This window comes from Pelobates fuscus, chromosome 11 (assembly GCF_036172605.1).
Source record: "Pelobates fuscus isolate aPelFus1 chromosome 11, aPelFus1.pri, whole genome shotgun sequence".
NCBI lineage: Eukaryota > Metazoa > Chordata > Amphibia > Anura > Pelobatidae > Pelobates > Pelobates fuscus.
In genome coordinates, this window is record NC_086327.1 from 44393701 (window position 1) to 44413332 (window position 19632).

General features: G+C 41.7%; 1 protein-coding gene across 1 annotated transcript in view; it reads right to left on the reverse strand.

Annotated features, from left to right (window-relative positions):
• The window catches only part of LOC134578034 (galactoside alpha-(1,2)-fucosyltransferase 2-like), a 102644-nt gene that overhangs the window by 13910 nt on the left and 69102 nt on the right, over positions 1–19632 (reverse strand). The window contains exon 2 of the mRNA XM_063437004.1: positions 16528–16673. The gene's annotated coding sequence lies outside the window, so the exon portion shown is untranslated. The remainder of the gene's footprint in view (positions 1–16527; positions 16674–19632) is intronic.

The following is a 19632-nucleotide window of genomic DNA, read 5'->3' on the forward strand; positions in this document are numbered from 1 at the left end:
TATTTTTCCTGTGTAAGCCGTTATATTGCTGGAGCTCCGTGAGTATGTGACCACTCTAGGCTCCATCCAAGCCAAGTTTTTTGTTTGTTTTTTTAGCTATTTGCCTGCTAGCTCCTAGCTCTGCCAGCAGGCAAATATTTCCTCAAATTATTAATTCACTTGCAAAAAGTGAATGAATGATATTTAGCAAAAAGTGCATCCTGACGGATACATTTAGTTTAACCTCGGCCGCCGTGCTGTTGTTTAAGAAATTTCCAATTCTTGTACTTTTAATTCGTTCAGTTGCAGATATTAGTGATTTTCTGAATGCATCTGAATTAATTTGACAGAATTGGTTGTAATCAAATGTAAATGTAATGTAATGTAATCAACCTGACCAGATTTGGCTTTAGTGCGTCGGAGAAATGCCAATGTGGTTGGAATTTGTTTATGTATTGAATAATCCTGATAGTGATATTGGTTGTAAAGACACAAGAATGTTAGGTTCAGTCTTTCACACACCTGATTCTACTGTTGATCCTAAAACAAAACAATCTGCAATTGTGCCACAAAAGTGAAAATATGACTTCTTGACAGTAGTGCCACAAAACATGCCTTTTAAAAAAAATTACAACTAAACTCTGATTTCTTCTTAAATTTAAATGTTACCACACATTAACCCCTTCAGGACGGAGTCAATAGTGCACGTTCTGATCAAAACAAAACTTAAACAAAAACTGGAATTTGCGCTATATGTCTGTTCACCCGTAGTTCCCCTCTTTCAAATTATGTGCACCCACACTTATTATATATCATTTTGTTCAGGAGAAACATGGCTTTAATTTATCATTAACTATTCATATATGGAACATAATTCGTTATAAATAAAATTTAAAAAAAATTTGAGAAGATTTTTTTTAAAATTTGTATTTCCGTCTGACATTTTAGCTGTGAATGTCATAATACTGTTAGGTTTTACTGCACAAAAATGCACATATTTGTAATCAGCGATGTCTCACGAGTACAACAGTACCCCCCATTAACAGGTTTTATGGTGTTTTGGAAAGTTACAGGGTCAAATATAGAACGTTCCATTTTCAAATAGAAATTTGCCAGATTGTTAATGTTACCTTTGAGACGGTATGGTAGCCTAGGAATGAGAATTACCCCCATAATGGCATACCATTTTAAAAAGTAGACAACCAAAGGTATTGAAAGTGGGGTATGTTTAGTCTTTTTTTAGTAGCCACTTAGTCACAAACACTGGCCAAAGTTAGCGTTCATATTTGTTTTTGTGTTAAAAAAGCAAAAAACAAATATTTGGCCAGTGTTTGTGACTAAGTGGCTACTAAGAAAGACTGGACATACCCCACTTGAATACCTTGGGTTGTCTACTTTTGCAAATGCTATGCCATCATGGGGGTAATTCTCATTCCTGGGCTACCATACGCTCTCAAAGGCAACATAACCAATCTGGCAAATTTCAATGTAAAAAGAATGAAATGCAAGCCTTATATGTGACTCTCTAACTTTCCAAAACACCATGAAACCTGTACATGGGGGGTACTGTTATTCTCGGGAGACTTCACTAAACACAAATATTAGTGTTTTAAAACAGTAAAACATATTACAACAATAATATAGTCCATAAAAGTGCTGTTTGTTTGTAAAAAAAAATGCAAAAAAATTCACTTTTACTTAAAATATCATCGTTGTAATACAATTTACCAGTTTGAAACACTAATATTTGAGTTCAGCGAAGTCTCCCGAGTAAAACAGTACCCCCCATGTACAAGTTTTATGGTGTCTTGGAGAGTTACAGGGTCAAATATAGTGCTTGCAAATTAAATTCTCTGCACTTTCTCCCTGTGTTGTCAGGTATGTCAATCAAATGTTAATTAATCAAATCACCTAATTATGTTAAAAGATTACTTAAATATACACGTAGAATTTTAATATATATGCATTTATAGGTATTTAAATTCTACGTGTATACTAATGTAATCTTTTATGTAATTATATGTATTTATCTATATATATATTTGCAGTTATTTGCATTTTATATATAGATAGATAGATAGATAGATATAGAATGTCATTCTAAATGTATTTTGTTACCTATATATATATTAATAACAAAATACAGTTAGGATGAAATTACATATGTATATATAATTTATATTAAATTTTGTTTCAATATTTTATTTATTAATTTTATTGTTTTATTTATTTATTATTGTAATTATACGTATATATATATATAATATATATATGTAGATCTATTATATATATAATATATATACATATTATTATATATATGTAACGTCATTCTAAGTGTATTTTAATACTAATATATGTACTTATATTAGTATTAAAATACACTGTATGACGTTAAATATATATAATATGTATATATATAATATATATATACATATATTATATATATATATATATTTATTTTATTTTATAACCTGTCTAATATTTTTTTTTTACACTACCTACCAGCAGGGGGACTGTCTAATATTTTAGACAGTCCCCCTACTGGCAGATCCATAGCCAGCTATAGGGGGCCATGTGATCGCTCTTTGAGAGCGATCACATGGCCCCCGGGGGCCTGATTTGCCGTGGGGGGGCTGCCTGGGCTGTCAGGCAGTCCTCCCGAAGCCGAGCGCCGGGTAGGTGAGTATCCTGGGCGCTCCAGGGCTCAAAGCCGTTACATGCCGCCGCAACGGCTTTAAAGCCCACTAAATGCGGGACGGCATGGAACACCGTAACGGCGTTAAAGGGATAACAATAATATTTGTTACAATTTCTGCAGAAACCAATAAAACAACCTTTTTAATTAGTGAATTCAAAATGTTTCTTGTTCTTAAGGGATACTGTGGATTATTCATATTAAAAGTTTTGCAACGGTTTGCAGCATAACACCCAAACACCACTATGCTGCTTAGTCTAATGAGGATGTATTAGCTTGCCAGCAATAAGTGCCTGTGATTGGCTGACTGATTTCCTATCACAGCACCCATTGTTGGTATGAACTGGTATGGCTAGAAGAAAGTGTGAAACTTAGTCACACCCCCAGTGGGTGGCCTCCCTGCCTTGTTTAGTGTTAAACTGCTTGGAAATTGTTTAAAACTGAATAGAAGGAAAGTGCCTGGGAACTCCAGGCACTATAACCAATTCAATGAAGTGGTCTGGGTGCCAAGCCCTCAGGTTTTAACCCTTCACATGTTAAGAGAAACTGCTATGTTTACATTTGGGGTTAATCCAGCCTATAGTGGCTGTCTTTTGGACAGCCACTAGAAAAGCATCTGCGACGCTGAGTGTCCACAAGGAAGCATTGAGAAATGCTTTCCTATGGACACTTTGAATGCGCGTGTGGCACCTACCGCGCATGCGCATTCGGCTCTAATGATGTCAGACGTGGAAGCTGATGTCGGACGGGGAGGAGAGGTCACCAGCACCGAGGGAGCCCGGCGCTGGATTAAGGTAAGTGGCCCCCTTCAGCGCCACGGGAGGGGGCACCCTCAGGGCACTATACACCCTGTTCCAAATTATTATGCAAATTATATTTTTCTCATTTACCTAAATAATTGATGTAAATAACAGTCAGCATAATTATCATGTTATCAACTTTTAAGAGTACAATTCAAATTTGTTTTTAATTTAATTCTTTATTTTTATGTGCAAAGGTGGTTACAGGCATATATCAGGTGCCACAACAGCACGTATAAATTGAGCATCAGGGTTATCACAGTGACATTGCAGAGAAGTGTAAATTTTTGTTTATAAGTTGGAATAAGCTAGGTATAGCAGTAGCATCAATAAAGTTGGTAACCGTTTGGCATTATAACATTAAAAGAGAAACATTCTCATGGCACATAGCTGTAGCACAGTGGGAATATAGCTGGTGTCTGGTGTGGGGGTACTAGTTGTCGGCATGAGCATAGGTAGCCTATTGTTTATGCCTTTAGCTTGATGGTCTGTAGTGTGTTGTCTTGCGCTGGGGCCGTGCTACGTTGGTGGAAGCCGTGCTGTGTTTCGTGGCATGGGTTCGTAGCGACGGTGTGTGCTGTAGAGCCGGTTCTTGTATGATAGTGTCTATCCCCCTGGTGTTGAGCAATAGCGGGTGGTCTAGTGTCCCTGTCTGCTGTTGTCTAGGTGGCTCCTATTACCTCGGGGGTGGGGGGGGGGAGACTCAAAGGAGCTATATGTGAGTGGCTATAGGGTGCCCATGGCTGCAAGTGCTAGTGTGGGTGTTCCATAACAAGAAGCCGAAAGAGAAAAAAAAAATAAGAAGAAAATAAAATAAAAATAAAAAAAGAGAAAACAAACTTTTAACAACAATATGGTTCAACTGGTTTACAAGTTCAGTGGGTGCAGCAAGTGGTGTTGCTTCGGGGCTGCCTCAGGTTTTGGCTGCTGCTTTGGTTGCTGTCCCTGCTCTTCTGGGGACAAATGGGACCACTGTTGCGGGGTTCCAGGTGGAGCCGTGAGCCGGCGTAGTGCTGGTCTCCGAGGGTAGATGAGGGATCGAGGGGATTCCCAGTGTCGGTAGCAGTTCATTTGCCTCTTGCATGTCCCGGATGGTGTAGGCTGCAGTCCCGTGGTTGATGAGCAGTGTGCGTGAACCTCTCCAGTGGTAGATGATTTTATGCTGGCGTAGGAGGGCTGTAAAGGGTTGAAGTGTGCATCGCCATGCCAGAGTGGATCCCGACAGATCCGCATAGAAGGAAAGCTGCATGTTTTCGAACGGATATGTTGAGTGGTTTAGTGTGGTCTGCATTACCGCCCTCTTGTCCCCGTGGTTTTGAAAACGGACTATAAGGTCTCGTGGGGCCGTTGTTGGGGCCTTGGCTGCTCGTGGCAAGCGAAACATGTGTTCTATGGGCACCTGCCTGGCTTGATTGGGAGGTATGAGCATCTGTATTAGTCTCCTCAGTGTGTGGGGGAGCTCACTCTCCGGTATCTCCTCTCCGATTCCTCAGATTTTAATGTTCCGGCTGCGGCTCCGATCCTCTAACGTTTGCTATGCGCTGCTCGTAGGTAAGGTGCTGTTGTTTTCTGACTTGGACCGTTTGCTGCAGGAGTTGTGTGTGTTGCTTTGTGCACTGGAAGACTGCCTCCAGTGTGCCCAGGCGGCCCGTTAGGCCCTGCAGGTCCGTGCGCAGTTGGGCCATGTCGACCTGTATTCTTAGTCAGAGCTCTGCCAGGAGGCCTTTCATGACCGTAACGGTCACTGGTGAGGAGTCTGGTCTCGGGGGTGACTGGTGGGGTGGTATCCCCGTATGTGGATTCTCCGTCTCTGCCTCTGTGGTGAAGTCATCGGATACTTCCGAGCTGTAGTCGTCGTAGGCGGCCATGTTTGGGCCTTGGGCGCTGAGCGCTTGCTTCCACATGTCACCTATACTTTGGTGCTGCCGTGGGTTGTCGGGCTTTGGCTTTTTAGTTTTGCGACCCATGTCATTAGCGGCAGTCCGCGGGTCAGTTTAGTGTTGGTTTTGTTCAGATGGGTTCCTGTTAGCGGGCCCAAAGTGCTAGTTCGCTGCAGATCTCGCTTGGTGTGTGGCCATTCAGGTCGGTTGCTTGGCTCCGCCCCACAATTCAAATTTTATTGAACAAACCTCCTAATGATAACAGTATTTTTTTTAAACATAAACTTACAATGCACTGTTCCAAATTATTACGCACAGTAAGTTTCAAAACACTTTATAGGTTGTAAAGAACTGAAAATTGTCATTTGTTGTGTTTGCAGCAAATTTACTGAAATCAAAAGCTAGTTCAATCAAACTTATAACAACATTTTAACATTTTAAACATTTTAACAAGTCACGTTACATTTTAACATAGGACTCCTTATTTGATAGCGGCTTCACAAGTCTTGCATCCATTGAACTTGTGAGTTTTTGGACAGTTTCTGCTTGAATTTGTTTGCAAGATGTCAGAATAGCCTCCCAGTGCTGCTGTTTGGATGTAAACTGCCTCCCACCCTCCTAGATCTTTTGCTTGAGGATGCTCCAAAGGTTCTCAATAGGATTGAGGTCAGGGGAGGATGGAGGCCACACCATGACTTTCTCTCCTTTTATCCCCATAGCAGCCACTGATGCAGAGGTATTCTTTGCAGCATTAGATGGTGCATTGTCATGCATGAAGATGATTTTATTACGGAAAGCATAGTTCTTCCTTTTGTACCAGGGAAGAAAGTGGTCATCTTTACACCTTCGGGGACCCTAAAGGGGCCAACCAGCTCTCTTCCCATGATTCCGGCCCAAAACATGACTCCACCACCACCTTGCTGACGTCGCAGCCTTGTTGGAACCGGGTGGCCGTCCACCAACCATCCACTACTCAATCCATCTGGACCATCCAGGGTTGCACGCCACTCATCAGTGAACAGGACTGTTTGAAAATTTGTCTTCATGCATTTTTCTGCCCAATGCAGCCGTTTCTGCTTGAGAGCATTAGTTAGTGGTGTCCGAATAGAAGGTTTATGCACAGTTGCAAGACTCTGGAGGACTCTACACCTTGATGTCCGTGGGACTCCAGAGGCACCAGCAGCTTCAAATATCTGTTTGCTGCTATGTAATGGTATTTTAGCTGCTCTCTTGATCCGATGCATGGATCTGGCAGAAATCTTCCTCAATGTGCCTTTATCTGCACAAACCCACCTGTGCTCTGAATCAGCCACAAATCTCTTAATAGTGCGATGATCACGCTTAAGTTTTCGTGAAATATCTAATGTTTTCATACCTCGTCCAAGGCATTGAACTATTTCACTCTTTTCGGCTGCAGAGCGATCCTTTTTCTTCCCCATATTGTTTTTCCTTAAATTGGGCTCACCTGGCAATCTAATTATCACAGGTGTCCGAGATTGTTTTCAGTGATCAAAAGAGCCCTGAGACACAATGCTATCCATGAGTTAAACTGAAAAACACAATATTTAGTCTTTGTGATACTTAAATAGAATTTGCATAATAATTTGGAACAGGGTGTAGTATTGTGATCCTTTACATGATTTTAGTACCTACAGTGTCCCTTCTAATTTAAAAAAAAATATTTTTTTTAAAATCATGTATATTTATTTATTTTAAATGTAACTTTTTATGTGGCTGAGCAGCCATGCTGGATCAGACTTGCACGGCAGGGTAATTATGCTCCCACTGTAATCACTATGAATGATGTGCAAGATTAAACACTAAGAAGCCGTCTTGACAGGCAAGGGTACTTATTCTATAGAAAAGGGTGGAACCCATTAAGTCTAAGCACATTGCAACAATAGCACATGTTGTAGACATATGATCTTTGGCCCAATCAAGCTCTAAAAACTGAAACAACAACATACTACACTATATTTGCACTAACTTTCTTCAAATGGCCACACAGGGTCTGGAAGGCACACACAGCAACATAGAGGGGCTGTGGGAGAAAGAGACACACAAATGGGGATGTGGAGACATTCAGAGTGGCTGGGAGCAGAAGAGACAGACAAGGGAAGGGCAAAAGAGTCAGACAGAGGGATGGAGGGAGACACCCAGAGGAGCTGGGTGGACACAAAGAGACACAGAACGGCTGGGGAAGGGCAAGAGAGACAGACCGGTGCTTGGGAGAGAGACACCCGGAAGGACTGGAGGGACACCAAGAGACACATAGGGTCTGGGGAAGAGGCAAAAGAGACACAATTCAGATGACTAAAATACGACTAACACTAAAATGGCTTCTTAGTCAAAAGACTGTCTAAAACTAAACTGAAATTTGTCTTAAAAATTTACACTGTATGGCAGCGGAGCAGAAAGTATAGCGGGAAGCAGACAGAATGGGAAGGGGAGCAGGCAGTATGGCGGGGGAGGGGGTAGACTAGATGGCAGATGGGAGCAGACATGATTGCAGGGGAAAACACATTGGATGGCTGGTGAGATCAGACTGGATGGCTAGTGGGAGCAGATTGGATGGCAGGGTGAGCAAACAGTATGGAAGGGGCGCAGACAGTTTGGCAGGGGTGAGCAGACAGAATGGGACGGGAGCAGACTGGATGGCAGGGGTGAGCAGACAGTATGGCAGGAGGGAGCAGACTGGATGACAGGGGGAGCAGACTGGATAGCAGGGGGTAGTTGGCAGCATGGAAGGGGAGATTTAATATCACTATTATTATAAATAATATCCTAGGCAATGGTCCTGCTATCTTGTGGACATATGACATTTTGGTTTCAGAGGATAGTGATAGATGACTTGCCACCGGGTACCTTGTGATTTGTTTAACCCATTAAGGACACATGACGTGTGACATGTCATGATTCCCTTTTATTCCAGAAGTTTGGTCCTTAAGGGGTTAAACCCATGGCATGAAAGGGTTAATGCTTGGCATTATTTGATAAAATAATGATACACTGATATTGAGCCCCTCAATATAAAAACAAAAAAACAAACACATATAGAATTATTCACAACATCAATCAGAAAAACAATATAGCTGATATCCAATTCTGCAGCAGTTTGTTAAAAGTAGGAAATCTGTTCACTTACAGATGCAATGTATCAATTAGACACAGTGTGTTTTATGCTATTATGAACTGTAGAGAGTTTTATACTGTGTAGCCGTGATGCTTTACTCCAATATACTTGTCCAATTGTCTCTTACAGGAACTTTATAACATTAGGAATACAAATCAGGATACCTATCGCTTTACAAACTTATTCACTAAAGGGAGAATTCAAAGTGAATTTCACACGCAAGACACGGCGGACCTCTACACCCACAATTACCTACCACTCCTGCGGACGGCGCAGACCGAACTCCAAACATGGAACACAACCTACATTTCCTGGCTGGGATGCATAAACGCTGTGAAAATGTCCCTACTCCCCAAGTTCCTCTTCATCTTCCAAACAGTACCCATAGAGGCACCTTTACCACCATCCAAACCACGATCCGTAACTTCATCTGGAAAGGGAAATCTCCCCGAATTGCCCACACCCAACTGACCCTCCCCAAGCTCAAAGGGGGCCTGGCCCTCCCGGACATTCGGAAATATCACCTAGCGACACACCTCACCCGAATAATCAACTGGTCGGTACAGGCCAGGGACAAGCCGTGGGTGCAACTCGAGGCGGACAGCACCAAATGCGACCTCACGACCCTCCCCTGGATCACGAAAGAAACCAGCAAACAACTACAACACACCAACCCATTCGTGAAGGCCACCTTGCGTATCTGGCACCAAAATGGGCCCAAACACTACCTTACGACCAACCCCGGCCCACTACTCCCCTTAAGAGGCAACCCGGACTTCCCGGCGGGAGACATGGGCACAATCCCACACCCAGCAAATGGCAACACAACGCTCAGAATGATGGACATCATCACACCCCCATTCATACTCAGACCGATCAAGACCATCTTCCCGGACCAGAGGCACACCTTCACACATACGCTGGCGAGGGAACAAATGTCCCACTACGCACACTCCATCCCCCAACACCCCTACCTGACGAGAGACTGCATGGAATTCGAAACCCTGTGCAGGCAGAATGAAACTCCACCGAGAGCAATATCGCGGATTTACAATTCCCTAACGACGAACCGATACCTTTTAGCCCCCCCATGCATCAGGCGATGGGAAGAAGACGTTGAAGAAGAACTTACAGATGCGGACTGGGACAAAATCATCCTGCACATTCAAAAATCCCCGGGCTCAGCCAGACTCCAGGAAAATTCATACAAAATCCTAACTAGATGGTATTTCACCCCTGCCACCCTCCACGCTCGATTCAGTGCCGGCAACGTGCTGGCGATGCGGAGAAGAGGATGGGACTTTCCTCCACATCTGGTGGAACTGTACCCTCATCCGACCATTCTGGGAAAGTCACGCAGTGACCGACGACACTCCGCCCATGTCACCAGCCTTCTTCCTCCTACACCACACAACCACGTCCACCCCGACCTATAAGAAATCGGTGGTACCACGATTACTCAATGTGGCAAAAGCAACGGTCCCCATATTCTGGAAACAGCCACGTGCCCCCCCACTCAGATGCTGGGTGGAGGAGGTGGAGGACATAAGAAAATTTAAAGACCTGAAAGCCACAACGGCAGCGGCAAAAGAAAAGCTCATGACCAGATGGTTCTACTGGATACGACACATCGCTACAGATGAGTTCTTACAATGCCTGAACTCACCCTGAACCAAGGACACGCCACCACAAGACAACTGGGCGCCTGCACCTGGGGCAGCCCCTAGGCGGGTCACCCTCACCCACCCCTCCCCCCCACCCCGGTACATGCCAACACATACGACCCAATTACGGATGGGAGGCAACATGGACCACACAACGTACTAACTGCTCTATGAACCAACCGGTGCATCCATAATGCAACATTACATATGAGCGGCACATGAAAACCCAGGCCTCAAGTCCGGGGGCTCCCGTTTAAGTTTTGACATTACGACCTAATTTAGGGCAGGAACACCCACGTAGGGAACCACATGCCCGCACTAGCTTTCGCAAGAAGATGATCCCTGTTTGCATACTAGCTATACGCAGGCCATGACTCTGCCCAGCTTACCACAACAGACGGACTGACCCCCACGCATGCTCCACCAACCCATACCATCACCCTCCTCAATCCTCACGCCAGCGCACACAAGCCAAATTAAACAGCTAAAAGGAGGTCATACACTAACGTACTAAGCCACTGCGTAGGCTAACTTTGAATACTTATGCTTATTTGCTTAACGATTGCCTCTAATAACACCGTAATAATTACAAGTAGTATAGGCCTTAACTATAATAGACCAGCTATAACTACTACTTGAGCCTAGCAAAAGCAAATGTGCACTGTTTACTGTATGCATGAAAATAATTTGTATGACTTCTGATATGATTTTAGCACACCGCACCATTTCAAGCCTCGCAAGGCCACGTAATTACGCTGTATCACTATTTGTCACAAGCGTTCTAACGCGCTAGACATGCATAATCCTGCAAAGTATGTACAAAACTAGGTTGTATTGTTGGACATTCACTCTGATTCATTTGCCTCTGCGTAGGCAACCACAAGCTATAACTCCGCACTGTGCTCATCTTCAAAGTAAAAATAAAATATATTTGAAACAAAGTGAATTTCAAATTTTAGACCAAAACAAAATGTACTCACTTTATTCCAGCATTGAATATCTCTCGGTGCTGTTCACCTCTCCTCCCCAGGTGTTGTGTCATGGAGGAGTATTGGTGCAATCTAATGCTCCTCAAAGAGCATTCAATCAACGTTTTCCTATGAGGTTTTATTCGCTATCCGCACCTCATTTTTGATGATTTTCTCCAGCTACCAGTTAAATTTTAGGCTTCTTCCGGTAAGTTCTTTTCAGTTCTTTAAAATCGTGTGTTAACAAAGAAACTTCATGAAGCACATGATTTTACTATGTGTGCCTCAAAGGGTGTAATTTATTCACTTGGTTGTAGGTGTGGGTTTCAATATGTGGGCCAGGCTAGGAGGAACCTGGTTAGGCTGAATTAACATGTGAGAAATATGGAGACACTGATAATTACTCTGTGTCAAAGCAGTTTGGGGACTTATTTAGTTATGCGGTTGGTGAGGGAAAAAATACATTATGCTGGTAATTAAATGTGGAAGTACCACATGGGATCATCTTTAAACTTAGTATTCTTTATAAAAATGACCTGACTGAATATCAGCCTCTCACATCTGCTTTTGCGGTTGATCCAAAGTAAAGCAAATTTTTTTTTTTAAATAAATAGCTTGAGGCCCTATCCAATTGTACAACAAACTAGGAAACAAATCCTTCACTAACCCTAGAATGGCAGTCAGATATCTCCTTAAATCAAGAAACTATTACCCCACATATTAAATGTTATTTCTATGAACACTATGCTTTTGCAATAATTCAGCCAGTTGCTGTTTAAACATCTGTACAGACTCTGATAAATCCATCTCTTCAGGTAGAGAGTTCCACATCCGTATTGTTCTTACTGTAAATAACTATTTATTTTGCCTAAAGCTAAATTTCCTTTCTTCCAGTCTAAATTTATTTATTTATTTATTTATTTATAAAATATTTTACCAGGAAAGATACATTGAGATTTCTCTCGTTTTCAAGTATGTCCTGTGAGTATGTCCTAAATGAGTAACCTTGTGTCCTATGTATAGTCCCATTTATGAATAGATTTCCAGATAACATATAAACTTTTACATTCTTAGTTTAAATAACCTCTGAGAAAGATTTTGACATAGGACTGACTACATGCAGTTTTTCCTGGAGTGTAACAGGTATAATATTACATTAGATGGCAATTAGTATTTGTATAGAACAAAACAATGCATAGAAAGATATAAAGTCAACAGTCCCACTTTTGAAAATCCATTGAGCAATACAAAACACCAACTACAAAACAAACAGCAAACCATTCCTAAGCTGGTACAATGAAGCAATTAACATTCTAATACTCTTGGCTGCAAAACACTTTTTGCTTTAAAAATACAATCATTTGTTTGGACCAGGGAACAAATAGCTAACTTGTAAACATGGGCTAAAATAACAGGGTTGGGTACAGCTTTGATTTATATAATTTAACATTTTCAATGACTTGCCTGTCTTTTACAGAAATATTGAGTTGATACTTTGTTTAGATTGGGATCCCTTGATTTGCAATATTTCAGACAGGATCTCTAATAGAAACAAGAGACCAGAAATACAATTTGTCACATACAGTATATGTGACAAAAATATGCAAATTTATAGTCAGGGACAATAAGACGAGTTATAGTAGTGGTGGTGTAAATCGGTTGTGGTGTGCCCGAAACCGATGTTCAGGTAGGCCTGTAAAAAGAGGGCAAAAAGTTTACCAGTTTAATACTTTAATACGCGTTGACAATGCCTGCCTCAGTTCGCTCTCCGGTTTATGGATGCATAATGTGTATGCAAATGATTACCCTCGTCCCAGTTGTCAATGATGTGTACTGGGATATTCCACTAGAGACTGCAGAAGCAGCACCAATACTAAAAGAATGATCTTAAAATGTTGAAGTTTGTATCCAAGTGGTTTAATTGTTTTGTGAGCGAATTTAAGATTAAGGTGGCAAAGGGATGTGAAGGCTACATGGGGTCTATTGAGAACGAATTAACGATTTGATATGCTGAAGGGATCGTACAACAGCTGGACAGACCCCCAGTACATAACGGAAGGCATTGGTAGTGAGTGCTGCATACACCAGCAATCTACCGGGTGTCATAGAGGAGACAATTCAAAGCGAGGCGATGTACTGTTGGGGTTTAGAGAGGACGTTTGGTAGCTATGGGGTGTGCATGGTAGAATACGCTAAATTGAATGAGAGAAGGCATTGGCTGTTATGTTGCGACAGCTTGGTATGTGTTTACAGACAAGGTAATATCGCCATTGCTGCCAACCTAGTCAATACCTGAATAACTATGTGTTTGTTAGCGGAGAAAACAGAGCTAATACACATTCTGTGTGGCTTGAGTTTGCCTGATAGCCCCTTCTAGGGAGACTATGATGTGTGTTGTAGTCATGATGGTGTAGACTGCAAAGGGGGCTGAAGTCATGATAACGAGGGTAGCTTCTGATCTGCTGGCCACTAGGTACATATGTTATGGAATTGGTAATCCTCGAAAATGGTTGCAAATGCAGTGTGGGCAACAGTGTTTGGCCACAGAACAAGGGAATAGTCATGACTTTCTCATTCCAGTAGGAGTTCGCCATATGAGCAAGTCTGTATGAGCAACATGCGTCAAGTGTCACAGCGCAATTGTCAGCTGAAAAACCTGTGAGAGGTTAATTAGTAGGAGATGAAGTAGCAACCCTGTGGTAAAACCTAGATAATAATGGTACTTGTGATTATGAGCATAAACCCAAGCCAATCAATATGTATATGAAATAGGGACACCTAGTAGTGCTGCATCTAATTTAGAATTACCACTGAGCATTCTTTCACAAGAAGGACCTGAAGTATGTATGAAAAACATGGGAACATCACTAGTTTACTAACAGGAAGAGAAATATGTGAGATCTAGTAAGTGCCCTTGACAGGAGTTGTGGATAATACTAGGATTAGGTAAAACCGTGACAGACAGAGGCTTGAATATGGTTACATGTGTAATGAGGGGTTCTAGGTTCTCGGGAGTGCAGAGAGAGGGCCATATAGTAAGGAATTACATGGGCTTAACTAGGCAGAGAGGAATAGTCAAGCATCGTATCATAGGGTTGTAGTCGACTCTTGTAAAGCAGGAAATGTCGTATGTAATTGCCCAAATGAGTGGCTGAAATTGTGTTGTAGTAAATTGCCCGCAAAGGGCTGCATGTCACGTATGAAGGCCTAGTGAGGGCCGTGAGTAGAGGCTTTGCAGAGGATGGTTGGTAGTGCTAAATATAGGTCTTATGCCATATGTAATTGCCCAAATGAGGGGCCGGAATTGTGTCGTAGTGGAATGCCCATGGACGTCCGTATGTAACGTATGGAGTGAAGGCATAGTGAGGGCCATGAGGAAAGGTATTGCAGCGGAAGTCGGGCGATGCTAAATGTAAGTCTTAAGTCGTTTGTAATTGCCCAAATTGTGTCATAGTACATTGCTTGCGGAGGGTCATATGTAACCTATGGAGTGCATAGAGGTATGGCAGTGAAAGGCCAAATGTAAGTCTTGAGCTGCCAGGTGGATAATAGGTTGTATGAGATGTACGGATTATGGCGCGAACAGATGTAGGTTAACACTACCAAGGTTTAATGGACTCTGAATTGCGTGTCTATTTGTTTTCTCATTTTTATTTATTTATTATTATTTTCTATATGTTACACTGATCCAGGAAGTATCCACCCAGAGGAAGCTAAGGCCTGTGTATTTATAGGCCGGGTAACCCTTCCCACAATTTCAGGCTCTGCCTACGGCTCAGCCTTCCCATTTCTCCAATCCCTGTTTGTGGGCATTGGTAAGGAATTTGATGACTTTTGTTATTAGAAGAGCCAACAGAATGTATAATGTTTGTTTCTATGTGAACATAATGCCCACATGCAGTATTTATAGTTTCCCTTCCTTAATTGGTGGGGGAAGGGAAGATTGGGTTGCCATTTTAATTCCCTTTTCAGAGTGCTAGATGCATAGAATTAACCCTTGCAGAGCAACCTGCATTTCTAATAAATTAAATATTATTCTGCACCAAAGAAGTTGAAAAGCTAAATTGCTTTGTAATGCGTAACCAAAATTAACTTGTGTAATAATGATAACTAATTAGCATCTAGTTGAAAAAGCAGAACTTACTGTCCCTGATCAAATAGAGTATGGTACAAAAGTCCTAAGCTACTAGCCAGGCCGAAGGGCTATTCACCACCACAAATGCCCACTGACTTGACACCACAATTTTTGTGATGGCCAAGGATGGCCTTCAGACAAACTGTGGAAATGCCAGGTCGGTCACGATGACCATGGGCCAGTATATAAGAAAGTTGGAAGTATATCAGGTAACACTGCAATGCTCTGATACCTTTCCAAGTGTCTGCAAGAGGATGCAGTCTTACCACTGAAGATGCAGAGCAGATACCTAACCCAAAGGCACCAGGGATCGGGATTGCCCACCCTTTGCCTCTTTTTTATACTTTTATCCTCTATTCTGCCATATTATAGACCCTGCAGAGTCCACACAGTTTAGACACTATCCCCACCACAAACACAGCATAGCCCCTATCTATTTCCCACAACATGGCCCTACTTATCTACCACAGTAAAGCACTTACCTCCCAGCACAGTACAGCCCTAAGCCCTCACAGTACAACCCTTACCCTACAGTACAGCCATTTCCCCCACACAGTACAGCTCCTGTACTGTCAACACAAGGTACAGCCCCTATCCCTAAACACAGTACAGTCCATACCCCCCACCCAATGTACAGCCCCTATCTGCCAACACAGTACACCCCTCTGCATCCCACATTACAGCTGCTTTTTCCCCACACAGGGCAGACCATATCCCTCCACACAGTGCAGACCATATACCCCCCACACACAGCACATACCATATCCTCTCCATATACTACCCCACAAACAAAACACAACCAGCACCCTACAAACACAACACCACATGCAGCCTCTCCTCACATGCAAACATAAACTCTACCCTCTGCTAACCTATCCATATTTTGCCCTCTGTGACAAGTTATCATTAAACTCGGTGTATCACTATATTCGCTTGCACTGCGTTAAATAGATTAAAGACATTTCCCATGTCAGAGCTCTTCAGCAGGGCTCTGCAAATGGGATGTTCTGAAGGGGCACCGACCAGGCATGCCCACTTTGAGGTGCATGCATGCCAATAATGACAAAGCATGACTCCTCCTGCTGGTCTGCCTTAAGATGCATGTTCTGCCTTAAGATGCACGGACTGTATTTTTGTCCCAGTCCAGCCTTGATTGTGTGTGAACAGCATTTTGTTTTTTATTTGTGGTGAGATCACATTGTGGCAAATTACTATTTATGGTTTTCATGACTACAGCTAATTGCTGGTTTATAGTCGAATAAGTTAATAATACCTTTACAGCTCTCTAGGAGCTTCTTTGGACAACTTCTGTGTACTATTTAATAGTCATATCTGCCCAATCAACCGAAGCACACTGTTGGATAAAGAACTTGGGAAAAGGCAACTGTTCAGGAGAAATAGCGTCACTCTCTTGGACACCTGAAACGAGAAAAACATTTTTTTAGTGATGTGGAAGGCATCAGATTGTTACACATTAACAAAATATACACGGATATATATAGATAAGCTACATTTTAGTCTCTGAATTTTCTCTTCTGAATTTGTTAAGGCTTTTCAGTTGGCCCTTGTACAATTATGCAAAGTCAACAATTAACTCGTTGGACCATATATTTCATATTTATTTTAACTTAAGAATACATTTAGACACATCCCATGCATTCTTGCAATAAATTATGGTATTGTCTTGGTATTGTCATGGTATTGTACCTGCTACACCACACCCACTGTAGCCACTATTCCCCAAACACTGTAGCCACTATGTCCCCACTATAGCTCCTATCCCCCACCACAACCCCTATCTTCCCACTACAGCCAATATTCCCCAATACAGCCTCTAAAGCCTCTACTCTCTTACTACAGTCTCTCCCCACCCCACTACAACACCTATCCAAACTACTATAACCCCTATCTCACCCATCACAACCCCTATTCCATACACTACAGCTCCTTAATTCCCCACAACCACACACTATATCCCCTGCACGTATATACTATAACTCGTATTCCCTCCTTACACATACAATATAGTCCCAATTTCCCCACATTTTCTTACCACCTGGCTAATACTTTACCAGCACAGTTGGTATTTAAGGCTGTTTTGGCTGATGCCCTTATTGTAAAAATACCAGCTTTTTTTTAAATATCACCTATATTTTTCTGACAAGGTTGTGAAATTACTGTTTTCAGTCTGAGGGAGCCTGATCTCTGTGTGGCCCTACTACCTCAGACTGAACACGGGGAGGAAAGAAAGAGGCAATAAAATTTAAAAAATAATTACGCTATTTCTCACAACAAGCAGCCTACCTAAAACAAACAGGGGTCTAACATTATACAGTAGGGCAAAAAATAGAAAAGGTCGCACTAGATACAGAGTATATACTTTGTTTTCAGTATTAATAAAATAGCATTGTAATTAACTATGAAGGTAGCCATGCATACTATTATTACTTAGAGAATTATACATTTCTCAACATACATTTGCTGGTATAAGCTCACTGGGACCTCTTAAGTGGAATACAGTAATAATAATAATAACAACCATGAAATACAGTCAATAACAGATCCAAAGTATGCGTATTGATCACATTTTATACCTGTGCATCTCCCACAATAGCTCGAGGTAATATTCACAAAGTAATACAATTAGATTTAGCAAATCCCCATTAACACTGAGTAGCCAAAAAAATGTTCCAGACAAAATCTATGCAAATAAAATCAGTAGATCACCCTTTTTCAGTGAATTTGGCGAACCAGATAAAATGTTCAAAATACAGTCGTTAGTGAACAGATAAGCACGAAACCAAGCAACTTCAATGTGCGTATAAAGTTGCCATCTGCATCTTTGTTTTTCCATCTGTTAAACAAACTTCCTCAAGACTCCATATAGATCAAGTCTTGCCTCCATAAAAAACATCAAACATATCATTAATCTATATACAATAACAATGAAATGAAAACACAACATATATAAAAACTGAAATAGCTTCTATAAAAGACACATATAAAAACATTGTCATCTTGATGAGACTCACAAGGTTTAAGCTGCACTCTATGACTGATTCTGGTCACTGGTCCTTTTAGATCACAACCCATGCGATGGTTTTAAAAAAAAAAAATAGATGTGTTTAAAACAGTGTCCATCTGTAGAAATGCAAAATGAAGTCTGAAACGCTGTACCAAAATATTTTTTTTTCATACAAACTCACACAGACAAAAACATTTTGTTTCGTCTGAACTAAATTTCGTCCTTTGTTCATTTTTGTATGAAACTTGCCCATTATTTGCCTGAATCTACCATTTAGTAGATAACTCCCTAGATTGGTACACTTGTGGGATTGCCATATATATGGGTACGGAATTAGAGAGTTGTTTAGTAGATAGCTCCTTTTTGGTATTCTTATAGCAATCCCACAAGGTTTATGAAGCTATCTACTAGGAAGCTGAAAGACCACCCGTTGTGACGTAAGTAAGGGCATGTCTACTAAACATCCAGCAGCCAGAAAAAAAGACTAGTGAATGGACCCCTATTGTTTCCCAGTTGCTAATCCAGCACAGGTCCCCCATGTTGGAGTAACTATTAAAATAATTAACTAGGGGGGCTTATTTTCTCCCCCATGCTCCCAAATGTGCCCAGCGAGTGGAGGCCATTAATATAAACCGGGGCTTCCAACCCCCACCCGTGGCCATGGATGGGGGTTTATTAAATAAAAATGAATACAGTAAAGGGAAAAAGTATTTTATCCCCTGCTGATTTTCAACGTTTTCCCACTTACAAAGAAATGATCATTCTATAATTTTAATGGTAGGTGTATTTAACAGTGGAAGACAGAATAACAATAAAAAAAAATTCCATAAAAACGCATGTCAAAAAAGTTATAAATTGATTTGCATGTCAATGAGTGAAATAAGTATTTGACCCCTTCGACTTTGTAATTGCCAACAAGGGTTTTGCCACCAAGTACTGAGGTCAGACATTTTTGTCCCACTCCTCTTTGCAGGTCCTCTCCAAGTCATTAAGGTTTCGAGGCAGACGTTTGGCAATTCGAACCTTCAGCTCCCTCCACAGATTTTCTATGGAATTAAGGTCTGGAGACTGGCTCGGCCACTCCAAGACCTTAATGTGCTTCTTCTTGAGCCACTCCTTTGTTGCCTTGGCTGTGTGTTTTGGGTCATTGTCATGCTGGAATACCCATCCACGACCCATTTTCAATTCCTTGGCTGAGGGAAGGAGGTTCTCACCCAAGATTTTAAGGTACATGGCCCGTTTATCGTCCCTTTGATGCATTGCAGTTGTACTGTCCACTTAGCAGAAAAACACACCATAAACATAATGTTTCCACCTCCATGTTTGACGTTGGGGATGGTGTTTCTGGGGTCA